Raw genomic sequence first — 19,807 nt, forward strand, 5'->3', positions numbered from 1 at the left:
TGTATACCGGTATTACCTCTCTGGGCGTGTCTGTGTATACCGGTATTACCTCTCTGGGCGTGTATATGTATACCGGTATTACCTCTCTGGGCGTGTCTGTGTATACCGGTATTACCTCTCTGGGCGTGTCTGTGTATACCGGTATTACCTCTCTGGGTGTGTATGTGTATACCAGTATTACCTCTCTGGACGTGTACGTGTATACCGGTATTACCTCTCTGGGCGTGTATGTGTATACCGGTATTACCTCTCTGGGCGTGTATGTGTATACCGGTATTACCTCTCTGGGCGTGTATGTGTATACCGGTATTACCTCTCTGGGCGTGTATGTGTATATCGGTATTACCTCTCTGGGCGTGTATGTGTATATCGGTATTACCTCTCTGGGCGTGTATGTGTATACCGGTATTACCTCTCTGGGCGTGTATGTGTGTAGCGGTCATGTAAAATGCCTACAGTCATCTCTCCTGCTGGCAGCAAGGCCTGGTAAGTGTGGGCATGCCAGCAGTAATCATGGAGGTTTTCCCTCACACCCTGGTGGGGTGCCCTGTGTATGGATGGGACTGGTCACATGCTCTGACTCCATGGTTAGTGATGTCAGAGGTGTGTCAGCCTCAGAAGTTACATAAGGCACAGCACTGTGTCTAAAAGTTAGTTGCTGGAAAGTTCTACCTGAAGTCTGAGTTGAGAAAGGAGTTTGGCTAAGAGGAGTAGTTCAAGTTCTGCTAGAGTGTCAGTTATGTTCTAGTAACTCCAGGGGAGACTGTGTCCAGGGACCTGGCACAGGGCAGTGATTCCTGCGGGAATAGTGAATCCCTCATCTAGGTGACATACCTATCAAAGGGGAGCACGGGCGAGATGATCGGCTAAATACACCCCATTGTGGAGGGCAGCTATGCCCACCGTGACAATAAAGATGGAGCTGATCAGAGAAACCCCTGTGTGTGAGAGTCCAATGATTACACAGGAGGTTGCACCACCGAGGAGTTCCTCGTCAGGATCATCCCTATGCGGACGCAGGGGCCCTGGTGAGGTGGAGGCGCTGCACTGGAACTAGGTGAGACTCAGCACACTACCTCAGCTGCCTGTCTGACGGGTCCTCCCCACACACCATCATGCGGGAGACTCAGGAGTCCTGTAGCCAACAGGTGCACCATCAGTCATATCTACACTGTAATGGGGTCCGGTTAGACCACAGGGGCCAATGTGAGATTGGGTGGGTCAGGCCGGGCCAGAAATACCGTTACATTTGGAGGCGAGCTGCTGAGATCAGATCTGTCATCAGGACAGGCTCTAGCTAGGCACACTGGGAAACAGGGATAGAGTCTGCTGCCACTCTGTGCTGCGTAGGGACGGACCTAGGGGTGGTCAGGGGGCTGACGGGATATTGTTAGTTCGCAGGGACAACCTAGGGGCCTGAAAGGAGTGAGGGGTTTGGAGCCGGGCTATAGCTGACCGAGTCACCTTGAGGCAGTGCTAGTTGGTAGGATAGGGATAGCCTGTTAACTTGGTCAGGAGTCCTGGAGAGGGTCTGCGCTAGGCTGACCAAGACAGGTAGACGCCCCAAGTACTGCATGGCAGAGCCAGAGTACCTAGCCCATTCCAGACTCTCACCGTAGGAAGCACAGACTGGGAGGAAGGAGTCACAGCAGACACTGAGAGAGTGAGCCTAGCCTGAGGTAGTGCAACACTGGGTCACACCTAGATAAGGTACACATGTGGTGGTGCATCTGAAGCTAATCTTTATTGTACCGGTGTGGTGGCTGCCCCGCAGAGTGGAGCCCCATGTATGATAACTGTTACGAGAGAGTGGAGGATCCGCGTGGGGCGGAGAACATGAAATGGCGGACAGAGGCTGATGGGGAGGGCACCCGTGGCGTGCAACCCACTGAAGAGCAGACTGTCGCCGAGTTATCATTGACCAATCTGCTCTGGAGCGGAGCGAAGGCCGTGGCTGCCCCGTTTTTATCCTGTCTGGGACAGCGAGGGGCCACCCTTGAAGAGTGTGAGGAAATTGTAATAATTGGGGGAGAACCCCGTGAGGAAAGCAAACAAATGGACTTTTTGGGCGTAAAAGTCAACCAAAATGGCGGTTCCCGCTTGCTAGGGAAACCGCATGGGCCAGTCACAGAAAATGTGGCTGATACAGGACTTGCAAAGAGCTGGCCGGGAATGGCGCGAACAGCAGAGCCCCGCCCTGATGGGGGGCATGGCGCGAAAGCTATGGCTGCGCCGGGATGGACAGTGACTAACTCAGCCCCTGTGCTGAGTCAACCGCTTAGTCTATGGGACCCTCCCCTGATTTCTACCAGGGGGAGTGACTTTCAACTATGGCCTGTGGGGATGCACCCACTGGGCCCAGGGACTGATATCCAGACGGCGCCACTATAAAAAGTAGTTCCGGCCGTGGAGGAGCCGTGCAAAAAGGATGGTTATCTTGCACAGAGGGTGGCTGCCAGGAGAATGCGGGAACTAGCCGCGGGAAAAGACCCCCACCCTTGTGGGGAAATTGGCGCGAAAACGCTAACCGCGCCCACCAGGACTGAGAGAGGTGCGGCCTTAATTAAGGGGCATGATATTCCCCTGTGGGACCCGCCCATTATTGCAACCCCTGGGGGTGGGTTCCAGCTCTGTCAGAGAAGGGAGGAGCCGAAGCAAGGAGTGACGGATCCAGCAACTTCCATCAGTCAGTTGCGAGGAACCACTGAGAAGGAGAGACCTGTACAGGAAGTGGCTCCTGTACAAAGAATGGCCTGCTCCTCCACTGTGGGCACAATGGTCTCTACACAGCCCTACTCAGTGCCCGGCGGGGTGCTAGTAGTGAGGGTGGCCAACACCGAGACGGTGGTCGGGCTCTGCCTACAATGCGGGCTGCCCGGAGGCACGGTCAATACGGCGGCACGTTGTCCTCATTGCGGGACTTTGTACCTGTGGCCTATGCCCACCTTTATTCCTATACAGCCTGCTGACCCCCCGGTGGATGTGACAAGGCGCTCTGCCGAGTCCCCGGGCGCGCTATGGATCAACCGCGCGAGTCCCGGAGACAAGGGACTGGAGCCGGTCAAGTCGGCTGGGTCAATGGCGATTGAGGCGGCTGAATCAACCCCCGCGTTCGGGGAAAAGAGACTGTCACCCCGCTCGGAGACCCCTAAGTCAGGGAAAGGGGATTACTCGGACGAGGACCTCCGTGAGCTGGCGGTGGTAAAAACGGAGCTGAAAAGGCAGACTGGGAGAACGACACCCCATGGGGTGAGTGGCAGGACGACCCCCGCATATCGGCGACCCGACCGACGGAGTCCCGTCATCCCAGGACCTGGCGGAGACGGGAGAGAGACGCCTACACCCCTGCGGACGGGTAAGCCAAGCAGCCCTATTACTTACCTGGTTACAGCGGATGGCGAAGCGCTGGAGGGGCCGCGCCAGGCCCCGAGCGCACGTGGAGTGGCGGCATCACTTCCGGCGGCGACGGCGGAGCAACCGGATGTCGTCGTGGAAGAAGAGATCCCGCATGGGGGTCCCACTCAAGATGGCGACGCTTCCGGTTCCGGGGAGGACGTCACTTCCGGCGGTGACGGCGGAACCCATGAAGAAAAAGCAGCGACGCTTCAGCGATCGGGGGAAGTTCCCCGATCACTTACAAGGCCCAGAAATTGGAGAGACGATCTCAGGACTGAGGAGGGTGAGACATCATCCTTGGACCAGTCTACGGACAGCCAGGAGCGGGTCGTAACCCCGTGGGGTCCCGTTCCGTGCCCCTATGCCCAAACCCCCGCCATAGTTAATACCCCTACCCCCATCACACGGTCACCGGGTTCACCGCCTAGCCTGGAGTACGTGGACAATTCACAAGGGGGGGAGGGAAGACGGACTGGGGAAAGGCAGCGCAGTGGCGCTACGGAGGGCGATTCAAGGGGAGGGGGAGAATTGAGAGTGGCAACTACAGCACCCCAACCCGTAGTAAAGGCCTCGGGGTCGTTTAGGTGGTCCGTACCGCGATCTGAGAGGTCATCAGGGGTATTTTCCATGGACGATGATAGGGACTCAGGAGGGTCAAACAGATTCCGGGAGAACCGGTGGTGGGCCCCATTATTTGAAGGGTACTCGGCCTGGATGGACCGCACTCGGTTCCTTATCCGGCGAGAGGATGTAGTGGACTATTGGTGGGCGGTGGGAGAGTTTACCCCAGAACAGAGGGACAGAGAGCTGCAGGAGCGATGGCTGCAGATTGAGAATAGGGAAATAGAGCCTATGGGTCCCAGTATTTTGTCAGACCCCGTGGACCCTGACGAACCCCTATCATGGGTGCTGCCTGGGAGGGGAGGTAAGGCTGACCTGACTAGAATTAGTAGGGCCGAGAGAACCATAATGGCTCGGTATAAATCTTCCCACGGGTTGGAGTACCCGTATGTCCCTGAGCCTCTCATGGATGAGATAGAGGACAACCGGGATAGGTGGCTTAGGGAGGCCATAGAAATGCACCTAGTGGGGAGAGGGAGTTCCGTGATAGGAAAGAAGGCCGAGGAACGGATAGAACATCTAATCCGCATATGGGCCATTGGGAGAAATATCTATAAACATAGAGTAACATATAGACCAGAGAGGGTCTACCCTCTACCCAGGCATTTCTCAGTAACAGTTCTGGATATGGGGGGTAGAGAAGTAAAGAAACCGGACCCCTATCACTATTTTTAGGTGGTACTGTGCATCACGCGGGTCTGTGGCTGCTGGTCGGGGCGGGCTTGGCGGATGACTGTATTCATGTGTACTGCATTATGAGGAAATTTGTGTGATGTTAATTATGTTTTCCGTTACAGTGCTTCCTGGAAAGAGGTATACAAATTTAGGTCCCAGTGAGGACGATGGGATTCACCAGGGGGAGAATGTAGCGGTCATGTAAAATGCCTACAGTCATCTCTCCTGCTGGCAGCAAGGCCTGGTAAGTGTGGGCATGCCAGCAGTAATCATGGAGGTTTTCCCTCACACCCTGGTGGGGTGCCCTGTGTATGGATGGGACTGGTCACATGCTCTGACTCCATGGTTAGTGATGTCAGAGGTGTGTCAGCCTCAGAAGTTACATAAGGCACAGCACTGTGTCTAAAAGTTAGTTGCTGGAAAGTTCTACCTGAAGTCTGAGTTGAGAAAGGAGTTTGGCTAAGAGGAGTAGTTCAAGTTCTGCTAGAGTGTCAGTTATGTTCTAGTAACTCCAGGGGAGACTGTGTCCAGGGACCTGGCACAGGGCAGTGATTCCTGCGGGAATAGTGAATCCCTCATCTAGGTGACATACCTATCAAAGGGGAGCACGGGCGAGATGATCGGCTAAATACACCCCATTGTGGAGGGCAGCTATGCCCACCGTGACAATAAAGATGGAGCTGATCAGAGAAACCCCTGTGTGTGAGAGTCCAATGATTACACAGGAGGTTGCACCACCGAGGAGTTCCTCGTCAGGATCATCCCTATGCGGACGCAGGGGCCCTGGTGAGGTGGAGGCACTGCACTGGAACTAGGTGAGACTCAGCACACTACCTCAGCTGCCTGTCTGACGGGTCCTCCCCACACACCATCATGCGGGAGACTCAGGAGTCCTGTAGCCAACAGGTGCACCATCAGTCATATCTACACTGTAATGGGGTCCGGTTAGACCACAGGGGCCAATGTGAGATTGGGTGGGTCAGGCCGGGCCAGAAATACCGTTACATTTGGAGGCGAGCTGCTGAGATCAGATCTGTCATCAGGACAGGCTCTAGCTAGGCACACTGGGAAACAGGGATAGAGTCTGCTGCCACTCTGTGCTGCGTAGGGACGGACCTAGGGGTGGTCAGGGGGCTGACGGGATATTGTTAGTTCGCAGGGACAACCTAGGGGCCTGAAAGGAGTGAGGGGTTTGGAGCCGGGCTATAGCTGACCGAGTCACCTTGAGGCAGTGCTAGTTGGTAGGATAGGGATAGCCTGTTAACTTGGTCAGGAGTCCTGGAGAGGGTCTGCGCTAGGCTGACCAAGACAGGTAGACGCCCCAAGTACTGCATGGCAGAGCCAGAGTACCTAGCCCATTCCAGACACTCACCGTAGGAAGCACAGACTGGGAGGAAGGAGTCACAGCAGACACTGAGAGAGTGAGCCTAGCCTGAGGTAGTGCAACACTGGGTCACACCTAGATAAGGTACACATGTGGTGGTGCATCTGAAGCTAATCTTTATTGTACCGGTGTGGTGGCTGCCCCGCAGAGTGGAGCCCCATGTATGATAACTGTTACGAGAGAGTGGAGGATCCGCGTGGGGCGGAGAACATGAAATGGCGGACAGAGGCTGATGGGGAGGGCACCCGTGGCGTGCAACCCACTGAAGAGCAGACTGTCGCCGAGTTATCATTGACCAATCTGCTCTGGAGCGGAGCGAAGGCCGTGGCTGCCCCGTTTTTATCCTGTCTGGGACAGCGAGGGGCCACCCTTGAAGAGTGTGAGGAAATTGTAATAATTGGGGGAGAACCCCGTGAGGAAAGCAAACAAATGGACTTTTTGGGCGTAAAAGTCAACCAAAATGGCGGTTCCCGCTTGCTAGGGAAACCGCATGGGCCAGTCACAGAAAATGTGGCTGATACAGGACTTGCAAAGAGCTGGCCGGGAATGGCGCGAACAGCAGAGCCCCGCCCTGATGGGGGGCATGGCGCGAAAGCTATGGCTGCGCCGGGATGGACAGTGACTAACTCAGCCCCTGTGCTGAGTCAACCGCTTAGTCTATGGGACCCTCCCCTGATTTCTACCAGGGGGAGTGACTTTCAACTATGGCCTGTGGGGATGCACCCACTGGGCCCAGGGACTGATATCCAGACGGCGCCACTATAAAAAGTAGTTCCGGCCGTGGAGGAGCCGTGCAAAAAGGATGGTTATCTTGCACAGAGGGTGGCTGCCAGGAGAATGCGGGAACTAGCCGCGGGAAAAGACCCCCACCCTTGTGGGGAAATTGGCGCGAAAACGCTAACCGCGCCCACCAGGACTGAGAGAGGTGCGGCCTTAATTAAGGGGCATGATATTCCCCTGTGGGACCCGCCCATTATTGCAACCCCTGGGGGTGGGTTCCAGCTCTGTCAGAGAAGGGAGGAGCCGAAGCAAGGAGTGGCGGATCCAGCAACTTCCATCAGTCAGTTGCGAGGAACCACTGAGAAGGAGAGACCTGTACAGGAAGTGGCTCCTGTACAAAGAATGGCCTGCTCCTCCACTGTGGGCACAATGGTCTCTACACAGCCCTACTCAGTGCCCGGCGGGGTGCTAGTAGTGAGGGTGGCCAACACCGAGACGGTGGTCGGGCTCTGCCTACAATGCGGGCTGCCCGGAGGCACGGTCAATACGGCGGCACGTTGTCCTCATTGCGGGACTTTGTACCTGTGGCCTATGCCCACCTTTATTCCTATACAGCCTGCTGACCCCCCGGTGGATGTGACAAGGCGCTCTGCCGAGTCCCCGGGCGCGCTATGGATCAACCGCGCGAGTCCCGGAGACAAGGGACTGGAGCCGGTCAAGTCGGCTGGGTCAATGGCGATTGAGGCGGCTGAATCAACCCCCGCGTTCGGGGAAAAGAGACTGTCACCCCGCTCGGAGACCCCTAAGTCAGGGAAAGGGGATTACTCGGACGAGGACCTCCGTGAGCTGGCGGTGGTAAAAACGGAGCTGAAAAGGCAGACTGGGAGAACGACACCCCATGGGGTGAGTGGCAGGACGACCCCCGCATATCGGCGACCCGACCGACGGAGTCCAGTCATCCCAGGACCTGGCGGAGACGGGAGAGAGACGCCTACACCCCTGCGGACGGGTAAGCCAAGCAGCCCTATTACTTACCTGGTTACAGCGGATGGCGAAGCGCTGGAGGGGCCGCGCCAGGCCCCGAGCGCACGTGGAGTGGCGGCATCACTTCCGGCGGCGACGGCGGAGCAACCGGATGTCGTCGTGGAAGAAGAGATCCCGCATGGGGGTCCCACTCAAGATGGCGACGCTTCCGGTTCCGGGGAGGACGTCACTTCCGGCGGTGACGGCGGAACCCATGAAGAAAAAGCAGCGACGCTTCAGCGATCGGGGGAAGGTCCCCGATCACTTACAAGGCCCAGAAATTGGAGAGACGATCTCAGGACTGAGGAGGGTGAGACATCATCCTTGGACCAGTCTACGGACAGCCAGGAGCGGGTCGTAACCCCGTGGGGTCCCGTTCCGTGCCCCTATGCCCAAACCCCCGCCATAGTTAATACCCCTACCCCCATCACACGGTCACCGGGTTCACCGCCTAGCCTGGAGTACGTGGACAATTCACAAGGGGGGGAGGGAAGACGGACTGGGGAAAGGCAGCGCAGTGGCGCTACGGAGGGCGATTCAAGGGGAGGGGGAGAATTGAGAGTGGCAACTACAGCACCCCAACCCGTAGTAAAGGCCTCGGGGTCGTTTAGGTGGTCCGTACCGCGATCTGAGAGGTCATCAGGGGTATTTTCCATGGACGATGATAGGGACTCAGGAGGGTCAAACAGATTCCGGGAGAACCGGTGGTGGGCCCCATTATTTGAAGGGTACTCGGCCTGGATGGACCGCACTCGGTTCCTTATCCGGCGAGAGGATGTAGTGGACTATTGGTGGGCGGTGGGAGAGTTTACCCCAGAACAGAGGGACAGAGAGCTGCAGGAGCGATGGCTGCAGATTGAGAATAGGGAAATAGAGCCTATGGGTCCCAGTATTTTGTCAGACCCCGTGGACCCTGACGAACCCCTATCATGGGTGCTGCCTGGGAGGGGAGGTAAGGCTGACCTGACTAGAATTAGTAGGGCCGAGAGAACCATAATGGCTCGGTATAAATCTTCCCACGGGTTGGAGTACCCGTATGTCCCTGAGCCTCTCATGGATGAGATAGAGGACAACCGGGATAGGTGGCTTAGGGAGGCCATAGAAATGCACCTAGTGGGGAGAGGGAGTTCCGTGATAGGAAAGAAGGCCGAGGAACGGATAGAACATCTAATCCGCATATGGGCCATTGGGAGAAATATCTATAAACATAGAGTAACATATAGACCAGAGAGGGTCTACCCTCTACCCAGGCATTTCTCAGTAACAGTTCTGGATATGGGGGGTAGAGAAGTAAAGAAACCGGACCCCTATCACTATTTTTAGGTGGTACTGTGCATCACGCGGGTCTGTGGCTGCTGGTCGGGGCGGGCTTGGCGGATGACTGTATTCATGTGTACTGCATTATGAGGAAATTTGTGTGATGTTAATTATGTTTTCCGTTACAGTGCTTCCTGGAAAGAGGTATACAAATTTAGGTCCCAGTGAGGACGATGGGATTCACCAGGGGGAGAATGTAGCGGTCATGTAAAATGCCTACAGTCATCTCTCCTGCTGGCAGCAAGGCCTGGTAAGTGTGGGCATGCCAGCAGTAATCATGGAGGTTTTCCCTCACACCCTGGTGGGGTGCCCTGTGTATGGATGGGACTGGTCACATGCTCTGACTCCATGGTTAGTGATGTCAGAGGTGTGTCAGCCTCAGAAGTTACATAAGGCACAGCACTGTGTCTAAAAGTTAGTTGCTGGAAAGTTCTACCTGAAGTCTGAGTTGAGAAAGGAGTTTGGCTAAGAGGAGTAGTTCAAGTTCTGCTAGAGTGTCAGTTATGTTCTAGTAACTCCAGGGGAGACTGTGTCCAGGGACCTGGCACAGGGCAGTGATTCCTGCGGGAATAGTGAATCCCTCATCTAGGTGACATACCTATCAAAGGGGAGCACGGGCGAGATGATCGGCTAAATACACCCCATTGTGGAGGGCAGCTATGCCCACCGTGACAATAAAGATGGAGCTGATCAGAGAAACCCCTGTGTGTGAGAGTCCAATGATTACACAGGAGGTTGCACCACCGAGGAGTTCCTCGTCAGGATCATCCCAATGCGGACGCAGGGACCCTGGTGAGGTGGAGGCGCTGCACTGGAACTAGGTGAGACTCAGCACACTACCTCAGCTGCCTGTCTGACGGGTCCTCCCCACACACCATCATGCGGGAGACTCAGGAGTCCTGTAGCCAACAGGTGCACCATCAGGCATATCTACACTGTAATGGGGTCCGGTTAGACCACAGGGGCCAATGTGAGATTGGGTGGGTCAGGCCGGGCCAGAAATACCGTTACATGTGTATACCGGTATTACCTCTCTGGGCGTGTATGTGTATACCGATATTACCTCTCTGGACGTGTATGTGTATACCGGTATTACCTCTCTGGGCGTGTATGTGTATACCGGTATTACCTCTCTGGGCGTGTATGTGTATACCGGTATTACCTCTCCGGACGTGTATGTGTATACCGGTATTACCTCTCCGGACGGGTATGTGTATACCGGTATTACCTCTCTGGGCGTGTATGTGTATACCGGTATTACCTCTCTGGGCGTGTATGTGTATACCGGTATTACCTCTCTGGGCGTGTATGTGTATACCGGTATTACCTCTCTGGGCGTGTATGTGTATACCGGTATTACCTCTCTGGGCGTGTATGTGTATACCGGTATTACCTCTCTGGGTGTGTATGTGTATACCGGTATTACCTCTCTGGGCGTGTATGTGTATACCGGTATTACTTCTCTGGGTGTGTATGTGTATACCGGTATTACCTCTCTGGGCGTGTATGTGTATACCGGTATTACCTCTCTGGGTGTGTATGTGTATACCGGTATTACCTCTCTGAGCGTGTATGTGTATACCGGTATTACCTCTCTGGGCGTGTATGTGTATACCGGTATTACCTCTCTGGGCGTGTATGTGTATACCGGTATTACCTCTCTGGGCGTGTATGTGTTGTGACAAACGGCTTACTCCGGGGCTCCGTCGTTTGTCCGGGACTGTTTAGAACACGGTCTTTTAGGGTAGGTTAAATGATGAGGCGTCACGTACTGTTCCTTTAAACAGGCTATGCCTGGTTTATTCAGTCCCAGGCACTGAGACTGCCACAGTGCATACAACAGAAAACAGATCAAAACAAAAGCTGCTCATCTGAGCGATAACTTAACTTAGATATCCCTGACTCAGGGTTGGAAGTGGCTTTTCCACTCCCAACAACAAAACAAGGTACTTTTGCAGTCTTATACAAATGAACAGAAAGATTGAACCTGTTAGGGGAAGAGGCTTCTCCCCTCTGTAGTTCAGCAGCCTTCCAGCCTCCTGGCTCTTGTGGAGAGACCAGAGCAAACAGGAAAACAGTCTTACATACCTGATTCCTAATTAGCATGACAGGTGACAGAAATCAGGCAGCAGACAAACTCTGGTCTGGATCTCTCATCCCCTCAGTTCCAGCGCTTGCCAAACTGTGGGATGGAGTGTATGTATTATAAGGCTGCACTCCCAGGCCAAACAGGATAGAAACTGTTTAGTATCCTGGGAGCCCTATATACGGAATTTATTACCATCCCCTGGTTTCTGTCACATATCCTCCCCCCCAGCTCAGACCTCGAGGGATGAGCGACTATGGATATTAGGGAGTGCATCCTTGACAACCCGTCAGCATTGCCATGTTTGTGCCCTGACCTGTGTTCCACAGAAAATTTAAAGGGTTGTAGGCTTAGGAACCACCTGGTCACTCTAGCATTCTTTTCCCTGTTTTGACACATCCAGGTAAGGGGTGCATGATCTGTGACCAACCGGAATTTTCTCCCCAACAGGTAGTATTTGAGCGTCTCTACAGCCCACTTTATTGCGAGACACTCTTTCTCTACTATGGAGTAATTTTTCTCCTGGGGATTTAGTTTCCTACTTAAATAAAGGATGGGGTGCTCCTCACCTTGAGACTCCTGGGAGAGTACCGCCCCCAGCCCTACCTCAGATGCGTCGGTTTGGACTACGAACTCTTTGGAGAAGTCAGGTGTGACCAACACTGGTTGGGCACAGAGAGCTTCTTTCAGGCTTCTAAAGGCTTGTTCGGTTTCGGGGGACCACTTTACCATTAGTGGTCCTCTTGCTTTTGTGAGGTCAGTTAGTGGGGTTGCCTTAGTTGCAAAATTGGGAATAAACCTTCTATAGTACCCAATTAACCCCAAAAAGGTCCTTACTTGTTTTTTTGTAACTGGCCTTGGCCAATTTTGTATCGCCTCCACTTTGAGTGTTTGGGGTTTGAGTAAACCTCTGCCAATAGAATATCCCAGATACTTGGCCTCCTCCAGACCAATAGTGCATTTAGCGGGGTTAGCAGTTAGTCCAGCAGACCGGACTGCGTCAAGCACAGCTTGGACCTTTGGAAGGTGGGATTGCCAATCTTCACTATGGATTACCACATCATCCAGGTAGGCGGCAGCATACCGAGCATGTGGTTTTAAAATTTTATCCATCATTCTTTGGAATGTGGCAGGAGCTCCATGTAAGCCAAAAGGCAACACCTTATACTGAAAGAGGCCGTCTGGGGTTGAGAAGGCTGTCTTTTCTTTTGCCCTTTCTGTGAGGGGAACCTGCCAGTACCCTTTTGTTAGGTCTAGGGTTGTGAGATATCGGGCTTTGCCCAGTCTCTCTACAAGTTCATCTACCCTGGGCATAGGATAAGTATCAAATTTTGACACCGCGTTTAGTTTCCGGTAGTCATTACAAAACCTTGTTGTACCATCTGGCTTTGGGACTAAGACTATAGGGCTGTTCCACCCACTTTGGGATTCCTCAATTACACCTAGTTTTAGCATTTTTTTAACCTCTAAACTTATAGCCTTTCTTTTGGCCTCTGGGATTCGGTACGGTTTAAGGTTAACTCGGACCCCCGGTTCAGAGACTAGGTCATGTTCAATTACGCTAGTTCTACCTGGCCGTATAGAGAAGATTTCTTTGTTTCTTCTCACTAAATTCTGAACCTCTCGTTTCTGATGAACAGACAGGGTTTCAGCTATGCTAACCTCTGGGTCAGTTTCTTGATTCTCTGACGGACCTGGGGGTACTAGGGTTAACAAGACTTCTCTATCTTTCCAGGGCTTGAGTAGGTTTATATGGTAAATTTGCTCAGGTTTCCTCCTACCTGGCTGTCTTACCTTATAATTTACTTCTCCCACTCTTTCCAAGACCTCATATGGCCCATGCCATTTAGCAAGGAATTTACTCTCCACGGTGGGAACCAGAACTAGTACCCTATCACCTGGAAAAAAATTTCTGACCCTAGCACCCTTATTATACGTATTCCTCTGTGCTTCTTGAGCTTTCTCCATGTGTTCCCTCACTATGGGTAGGACTGCAGCAATGCGGTCCTGCATCTGGGCAACATGCTCTATTACACTTCTGTAAGGGGTAACCTCGTGTTCCCAAGTCTCTTTGGCTATATCCAGTAAGCCCCTTGGGTGTCGGCCATACAATAGTTCAAACGGGGAGAAGCCTGTGGATGATTGGGGAACTTCCCTAATGGCAAATAACAGGTACGGTAACAAACAATCCCAGTTTTTCCCATCTTTATCAACCGCCCGCCGTAACATGCTCTTTAAGGTTTTATTGAACCTTTCCACTAAACCATCTGTTTGTGGATGATAGACTGAGGTTCTGAGATGCTTGATTTTTAGGAGTTTACATAGCTCTTTTGTTACTTGGGACATAAATGGTGTTCCCTGGTCAGATAGAATCTCTTTAGGAATCCCGACCCGGGAAAACAGAACTACTAACTCTTTTGCTATGTTTTTAGCAGACGTGCTACGTAGGGGAACTGCCTCCGGATATCGGGTGGCATAATCTAATATTACCAATATATGCTGATGTCCCCTAGCAGACTTTATTAGGGGTCCTACTAGATCCATAGCAATCCGGTCAAATGGTACCTCTATTATGGGAAGGGGTACCAATGGGCTGCGGTACGCCTTGAACGGGGCGGTGATCTGACATTCTGGGCATGAGGAACAATAATTCGTAATTTCTGCCAGAACCCCAGGCCAATAGAAGCTTCGGAGAACCTTTTCTTTTGTCTTTTCCACCCCTAGGTGTCCCCCCAATGGATGACTATGTGCGAGGTGTAATACTACGTTACGGAATGTCCGTGGTACCAACAATTGTTTAGTTGTAACTGATTTCCTTTTATCAACCCGATATAATAGGTCGTTCTCTACCTCGAAGTAGGGGTAAGCAAGTGACCTATCTGGTTGGCCAGGAGTACTATTCTGGTCCCGTATATTTCCCCTTGCTACCGCTAATGTGGGGTCCTCCCACTGGGCCTTCTTAAAACTCCCAGGACTGACCTCTAGGTCAGCGAGGGTCTTATCCGGTTCTGGGGTGGTAAGTGTCTGCTCAACATCTTGATTTGGGGTATTCCCTACCAAAGTAGTGATGGGGAAGGGAATTTTACAGCACTCCTCCTTTTCCCCCTTCTTATTTGGGCCCTCGTCAACCTCCATTTCTGAAAAAGGGAAAGGATTTGTTTCTTCTAATACTTCGTTATGGTCCGCTATTGAACTCTGGGCGCTATTCTGAGCGGGGGACCACATTTTTAGAAAATGGGGAAAGTCGGTCCCTATTAACACATCATGTGCCAGTTTGGGTACAATACCCACCTTGAAATCTAAAGAACCAAACTCTGTTTCAAAAAAAACATCAACAGTGGAATATTCATGATTATCCCCATGTATACAACAAATTGCCACTCTTTGTGAACTGTTTCCCTGTTTCTTCTTAATGGGCAAGAGGTATTCGGACACTAGTGTGACCATGCTCCCAGAGTCAAGAAGTGCCCGAACCCTCTTACCATTAACCTTTACAAATGCCCACAGATGGTTATTCAAGGGGTCCTCTGGGCTAGGGCCCATACATTGGGACAACAGCGAATAAGGTTCCACGCTGTTGCATTGCATGGGCTCATCATTTAGTGGGCAGATTTTTGCTGTGTGGCCCCTCTCATGACAATTTACACATTTAGGTACATAGTCTGTGTCCCACTTAGAGCCTTTTCCCGGCTCCCCATGTTGGCTATTGCCCTTAGTGTGCGAACCACTGTTGCTGGTGCTGCGTGAAGGTGGTCGCCGCTCTTCAGCGCCCCTTAACCCCGGTACCCTTTTACCGTCTCTGGAAGAGTCCTGGAACCTCGGGTAATGGGGTTGCTCCACGACTGTGGGTTGCGGGTGCCCTTCTGCTGCATTGTACCTTTCTACGAGGGCCACAAGCTCATCCGCATTGTGGGGGTCACTCCGACTGACCCAACGGCGTAAGGCAGAGGGAAGTTTCCTCAAGAACTGGTCCATGACCAACCGTTCCACGATGTGGCTGGCTGAGTTGATCTCGGGTTGTAGCCACTTCCGGGCGAGGTGGATGAGGTCATACATCTGGCTTCGGGTGGCCTTATCCATCGTGAAGGACCATGCGTGAAACCTTTGGGCGCGAACAGCCGTGGTTACGCCGAGGCGGGCGAGGATCTCGAACTTCAATTTTGCATAGACGTTAGCTTCGGCTGGCTCTAGATCAAAGTAAGCCTTCTGGGGTTCGCCGCTTAGGAAGGGTGCGATTAGACCAGCCCACTCAGCTTCTGGCCATCCCTCTCTCTGTGCCGTGCGTTCAAACGTGAGAAGATAGGCTTCCACATCATCCGAGGGTCCCATCTTCTGAAGGTAGTGGCTTGCCCTGGTCATTTTCGGAACTGGGGCTGCCGCTGCCAGTGGAAGGTTACTGATAGTCCGCCTCAGGATCTCGAGTTCCTGCTGTAAGCCCTGAGCGAACCGCTGTTGCTCCTCTCTCAGCAAGCGGTTTGTCTCTTGCTGGTTTGCATTCGCGTTTTGCAGGGCTTCATTCGTCTGTTGCTGGTTTGCATTCGCCTGTTGCTGGTTTGCATTCGCCTGTTGCTGGTTTGCATTAATTTCTTGCTGGGCTATTAGCAGCTGTTGCTGGGCTGCATTCGTCTGCTGCTGGTTTGCATTAGTTTCTTGCTGGGCTATTAACAGCTGTTGCTGGGTTTCATTCGCGTCTTTCTGGGCAGCGACATTGCGTACCAGCGCACCCACCACGTCTTCCATCTTGTTTGCAGAGGATGAAAAAACTTTTTTTTTCTTTTTTTTTTTTTCTTTCAAAGTTCTTCAACCCGCAGACCCCCTAGTGCTCTGCCCGCATTCTCCACCATATGTGACAAACGGCTTACTCCGGGGCTCCGTCGTTTGTCCGGGACTGTTTAGAACACGGTCTTTTAGGGTAGGTTAAATGATGAGGCGTCACGTACTGTTCCTTTAAACAGGCTATGCCTGGTTTATTCAGTCCCAGGCACTGAGACTGCCACAGTGCATACAACAGAAAACAGATCAAAACAAAAGCTGCTCATCTGAGCGATAACTTAACTTAGATATCCCTGACTCAGGGTTGGAAGTGGCTTTTCCACTCCCAACAACAAAACAAGGTACTTTTGCAGTCTTATACAAATGAACAGAAAGATTGAACCTGTTAGGGGAAGAGGCTTCTCCCCTCTGTAGTTCAGCAGCCTTCCAGCCTCCTGGCTCTTGTGGAGAGACCAGAGCAAACAGGAAAACAGTCTTACATACCTGATTCCTAATTAGCATGACAGGTGACAGAAATCAGGCAGCAGACAAACTCTGGTCTGGATCTCTCATCCCCTCAGTTCCAGCGCTTGCCAAACTGTGGGATGGAGTGTATGTATTATACGGCTGCACTCCCAGGCCAAACAGGATAGAAACTGTTTAGTATCCTGGGAGCCCTATATACGGAATTTATTACCATCCCCTGGTTTCTGTCACAGTGTATACCGGTATTACCTCTCTGGGCGTGTATGTGTGTATACCGGTATTACCTCTCTGGGCGTGTATGTGTATACCGGTATTACCTCTCTGGGCGTGTATGTGTATACCGGTATTACCTCTCTGGGCGTGTATGTGTATACCGGTATTACCTCTCTGGGCGTGTATGTGTATACCGGTATTACCTCTCTGGGCGTGTATGTGTATACCGGTATTACCTCTCTGGGCGTATATGTGTATACCGGTATTACCTCTCTGGGCGTGTATGTGTATACCGGTATTACCTCTCTGGGCGTGTATGTGTATACCGGTTTTACCTCTCTGGGCGTGTATGTGTATACCGGTATTACCTCTCTGGGCGTGTATGTGTATACCGGTATTACCTCTCTGGGCGTGTATGTGTATACCGGTATTACCTCTCTGGACATAGTGACCTGAATGGCTTGGGGCGGGCACGGGATTTCCCCGAGCAGCGAGAGAGCAGGGCCGTTGCTAGGGGGCTCGGCAGCTTCGTCCATCCTGATTGGCTGCTGCTGGATAATGCAGCCCAGCAGGATGAGGTGTCTGGAGCCTGGGGGTGGGGCCAAGGAGAGGAGGAAACAGCATGGAGCAGTGAGAGGGGGGTGTGTGTGTCTTGAGCACGTCACACCTCTCACCATTGTGTCCAGTATTTTTGGAGAAGCCACCTGGCCACACTAGGGGCACCTCATTTACTTTAGGAACCAGTCCGGCCCCTACTTTATGCAACCATCCATACCGGACCCTAAAGGAAGTCACGTTAGTTATGTATGTGCAATGGCAGTGCTCAGTCTCTCAGGCCTTTGCCGGGTGCTGGGTAGGTGCAGGCGGGGCGTGGATCAGGGTTGGCACCACTCTGGGTTTGACCCAGAGACTGCAGGCTTCGCTAACCAATCTCTGGGCTATGGTTTGACATTTCAAATCGCTGGGGGCAAGGGGCGCAAACTCGGGGGCGGAGGCGGGAGAAGAGGACTGAAGAACACCAGAGCGGCGCAAGGCGGCAGTCAGAGGAGTTGGGCGGGCGCAAAGCAGGGTGGCAGAGGACGGCCGGGGAGGAGCGCGCCTCTGCGGTCCACCCAGAAGCCTTCACTGGCGTCTCGGAGCGGCATCTCCCCGTGCAGGGTCCCATCAACATGGCTCTGAGATGTCAAATGGCGTCGCGTTGCCATGACAATGGGACGTCACGCGGTGCCATGCAGCTTCAAGTTGCCGTGACAACATGGCCCCTAATGGTGCAGTGATGTCCTGTTGTCATGGCAACGCGGCGCTATTTGACATCGCAGCGCCACCGGAAAAGGTAAAATATATAAGTAAAAAGCTTTAAAAAAAAAAAAAAAGTCTCTGGTTTATTATTATATAGCCCAGGGGTGCGCAAACTGGGGGCGGGAGATTTTGCTGTGGGGGCGAGGGCGGCTGCAGAGGCCCCGCGCTCTTCCCCACCACATTTAATTCAATGCCAGGGGATCGCGTGAGGCCTCTGCAACTCTCTACTTACCGGGATTCAGCCGGCTGTGATGTGTCGCCATGGCAACGCGGCGTCAAGTGCCGCCGCGGGGCCATGTGACGTGACTTCACATGACCCCACAGCGTCATTTGATGCGGATACCAGGTGGTGGGGGGGGGGGCGCAAGAGCGGGACAAGGAAGACAGGGGGGCGCAGCAGGAAAAGTTTGTGCTCCCCTGATATAGGCCTTTACCTTGTCTATGGCGGCTTCTGGCGACGCATTGCCATGGCAACATGGAGTCAAATGGTGCCGCGGGGTCACATGACGCCATAACATCACATGACGCCGGAGACAAGTTAATTGGGGGGGGGGGGCGTGAGCAGGATGGGAGAACCGGCAGGGGGGCGCAGACAAAATAGTTTGCGCCCCCCTGCCTTAATATGTATTTTATCTATATTCATATTTCATAAATATGGGTAATTTAGTTCAATACTTTGGCCAAAATATTTTAAGCCTACAACCATGTCACGGTGACCCCATTTCAGTAGGCCCTACTCTACGAATATCATACTCTATTGTGTATTTATTCCAAGCAGAGAGAGACGACGAAATAAAAATGGTGCAGCCAAACGCATGGCCTGTGTGACATGTGTGACATGTGTGCGGTGCCCTCATTGGGCGAACCGCACACGTGACCGGCCCTGCGCTCCGGCGAGCGCTGAAATGTAAAATTCTGCTAAGATATACGCTTCCGCGCGCTTGCGGAAGCGTAGGCGAGCCCCTACTATAGCCGCTCTCATTGCGGCTGTAGGGGCTCACAGGTAAGTACAAGCGCGCCTCAGCCCGAGGCCTTACAATGGATAAAGCAAGAAAGGGTTTTACTAAAAAAAACAATGCGTCCTGGAATGTATCTGTGACTGAAGCCTATCCCTCCCCCTTGTGCAGTATGCGATTTTCGACCTTTATGGGTCGCATCAAGGCTGTAGGGTTTACCATACACATTTTAAGTTATGGTGAGTGAAAAAGGCAACAAGAAACCTCCCCCGTATTGCATATAGCAAATAAAAAGATCAGCCTTGAAAATTGCAAAGCCAGCAGTACAACCAACCTCACACTGATGAGACCCATTAAGGATGAAACATGTCTGTGAGTGGTTTCTCTGACTTTGCATCTGATTCCCATGCTGTGCTTTAAAGCTGTGTTAACAGCGAGCATTAGCTTATAAGGGTTCCATGTAAACACGGATTTCAGGCAAAAGGTGGCACTGCGTGCTCATTTGCATGTCATTTCCCAAAATCCCTTGCTGCAATGGAAGCACTGTATACTACGTGATAATGGTGAAAGGCAGGGTTGCAGACCTAAGACATGTGAATGTGCTCACAAGTGATCTTTTTATTTGCTATATATATATATATATATATATATATATATATATATATATATATATATATATATATAAACACACACACGGTATACATATATATACGGTATCGTATATCTTATTATTATTTATGGGATTAGCCCCTACCTATAAGGATTTACCTATATATATATATATATTACATCGCCGGAAGAAGAGATCAGTAGACGGTATCGTCTATTCATTATATATATAAGAAGCAATGTATTGATGTATCACATGTGTATATAACA

The sequence above is a fragment of the Ascaphus truei genome, chromosome 9 (assembly GCF_040206685.1).
Source record: "Ascaphus truei isolate aAscTru1 chromosome 9, aAscTru1.hap1, whole genome shotgun sequence".
Classification (NCBI taxonomy): domain Eukaryota; kingdom Metazoa; phylum Chordata; class Amphibia; order Anura; family Ascaphidae; genus Ascaphus; species Ascaphus truei.